Here is a 3,099-nt window from a genome sequence, read left to right as displayed (position 1 = left end):
CCCTCCAACATCAACCAGGGAGACCAGAGCAAGCCAGACACCACGGGCCGCCCACGCATGGCCAAACCCCCGGGAAGAAGGCAAGGTGGCACCGCTGACACCTCGCCCGTTGGTCATCGGGCTCTCGCGGCATGGGAGGCCAGAGAAAGCCGAAGCAGGCTCGAGACTCTACGGCCGCCTGCACGACTCAAGCTCACCGCCAATGACAGCGGGCAGCTGCACCGGCTCTGCCCCCCGACGTGCAGGGGGGGACAGGGCTCCAGCTTAAGGCCGGAAAGAAAAACGCGTTCTAGGGGGGGAGAGCCAGCAAAAGCCACGGGAGCAGGCTCGAGACTCTCAACCCCCGGAGTTCATCTGCATTGGACTGGCCAACCGCCGGGAGCGGCAGCCCCTGTGTGTGTTACTCTTGCCCGCTTCGCAGGCGTCCCCAGCTTAAGGCCGGGGGTGGGGGTGAAAAGAAGGATGAGGCGACGCCACCTCACCGCCAACATTCCATTCCCTCTTGGATCAGACCCTCAAAGGAGCTGGCGGCAGCCACGGGAGGCTGGACACCATCGGGGGGGGGCAAATTCTCGTCCTGGTTCACCTTTTTGCCCAAAATCAGCGGGGTCATCCCAAGGGACCCAACGGAGGAGAAGGGAGAGAGAAAAGCCACTGGGCAGGCTAGTCTCCCCCCCACAGCGTTCGAGTGCCTGGCGACCGCCACCAAGCATCAAGCTCTGCCCGGGGTGAACTCGGCTTCAAGCCAAACCCTCAACACCGGTGCCAGGCATGCAACGGACAGCGGTTGCGACCGTTCTCCAACTTTCCCCGGGTCTCTCGACTGTGCTGGGGTGGGGGTTTGGCATACCAGCGCGAGAGAGCAACCGTGCCGAGCAAGCAGGCAATTTGAGCCACCACCGGGACAAGAGCCACCTCAACGGCCGACCAGCGCCCCACTTAACACCGGCCGCGCCGCGGGCATTGCAGCCGCTCACGAGCTGAGCTGCAAGCGCGAGTCACCGCTCGCCCCTATAGTATGTAAAACTAAGTCCACGCCCGGTTTCGCTTTCAAGAGAGCGACTATGGACTTTACCGGGGTGGCGCTGTACTGCTGCCGCTTTCTACGATGACGCAACTGGAGGCACCGCGAAACAGCGACCCCTTCGAAAACACCAAGGCAGCCGCAGGGAGCACAGGTCTACCCCGAAGGTCCGTAAGGCTCGTCATGCCAGTGCCGGGTAGACCGCGAAACGATGCAGAGCAGGGTGGACCTGGCGGAGCAAATAAATAGACCCGGCGGCATCTCGGAGCCGGGAAGGCACGGCGGCTCCGCCAGAGCGAGGAGGAAACCGGGTGGCGCTGCGGAGCAGGGTAGACCTGGCAAACAACGCGGGAGACCGGGTGGCGCTGCGGAGACGGGTAGACCTGACCAACAGCGACGGAGACCGCAAGACCGGGTGGCGCTGCGGAGACGGGTAGACCTGGCTACACCGCAGGAGCGGGAACGGGTGACCGGGTGGCGCTACGGAACCCGGTAGACCTGGCTAACACCGCCGGAGCCCAGGAGGCCGGGTGGCGCTGCAGAGCCGGGTAGGCCTGGCGACACCGCCGGAGCCGTAAAGGGAGAACGGGTGGTAGCGCTCCGGAGAAGGGGAGGCCTGGTGGTACCGCCGAACCGGAAAAGAGAAAATGGGTGGTGCTGCGCATACGGGAAGAGCTGGCCAACACCGCCAGAGCTCGGGAGACGGTGGCGCTGCGGAGCCGGGTAGGCCTGGCGGCACCGCCGGAGCCGGGGAGACCAGGTGGTTCTGCGGAGCGGGGTAGACCGGGCCAACACCGCCAGAGCCGGAGAGGCCGGGTGGAGCTGCAGAGCCGAGTGGGCCTGGCGGCACCGCCGGAGCGGGGAAGGAGGACCGGGTGGTTCTGCGGAGCCGGGTAGACCGGGCTAACACCACCGGAGCCCGGGAGGCCGGGTGGCGCTGCGGAGCCGGGAAGGCCTGGCGGCACCGCCGGAGCCGTGAAGGGAGACCAGGTGGTTCTGCGGAGCGGGGTAGACCGGGCCAACACCGCCAGAGCCGGAGAGGCCGGGTGGCGCTGCGGAGCCGGGTAGGCCTGGCGGCACCGCCGGAGCGGGGAATGGGGACCGGGAGGTTCTGCGGAGCCGGGTAGACCGGGCAAACACCGCCGGAGCCGGAGGGGCAGGGTGGCGCTGCGGAGCCGGGAAGGCCTGGCGGCACCGCCGGAGCCGTGAAGGGAGACCAGGTGGTTCTGCGGAGCGGGGTAGACCGGGCCAACACCGCCAGAGCCGGAGAGGCCGGGTGGCGCTGCGGAGCCGGGTAGGCCTGGCGGCACCGCCGGAGCGGGGAATGGGGACCGGGAGGTTCTGCGGAGCCGGGTAGACCGGGCAAACACCGCCGGAGCCGGAGGGGCAGGGTGGCGCTGCGGAGCCGGGAAGGCCTGGCGGCACCGCCGGAGCGGGGAATGGGGACCGGGAGGTTCTGCGGAGCCGGGTAGACCGGGCAAACACCGCCGGAGCCGGAGGGGCAGGGTGGCGCTGCGGAGCCGGGAAGGCCTGGCGGCACCGCCGGAGCGGGGAATGGGGACCGGGAGGTTCTGCGGAGCCGGGTAGACCGGGCAAACACCGCCGGAGCCGGAGGGGCAGGGTGGCGCTGCGGAGCCGGGAAGGCCTGGCGGCACCGCCGGAGCCGTGAAGGGAGACCAGGTGGTTCTGCGGAGCGGGGTAGACCGGGCCAACACCGCCAGAGCCGGAGAGGCCGGGTGGCGCTGCGGAGCCGGGTAGGCCTGGCGGCACCGCCGGAGCGGGGAATGGGGACCGGGAGGTTCTGCGGAGCCGGGTAGACCGGGCAAACACCGCCGGAGCCGGAGGGGCAGGGTGGCGCTGCGGAGCCGGGAAGGCCTGGCGGCACCGCCGGAGCGGGGAATGGGGACCGGGAGGTTCTGCGGAGCAGGGTAGACCGGGCAAACACCGCCGGAGCCGGAGGGGCAGGGTGGCGCTGCGGAGCCGGGAAGGCCTGGCGGCACCGCCGGAGCAGGGAAGGGGGACCGGGTGGTTCTGCGGAGCCGGGTAGACCGGGCTAACACCGCCGGAGCCCGGGA

This window comes from Colius striatus, chromosome 28, assembly GCF_028858725.1.
Source record: "Colius striatus isolate bColStr4 chromosome 28, bColStr4.1.hap1, whole genome shotgun sequence".
Classification (NCBI taxonomy): Eukaryota; Metazoa; Chordata; class Aves; order Coliiformes; family Coliidae; genus Colius; species Colius striatus.
Note: the sequence above shows the minus strand (reverse complement) of the source record.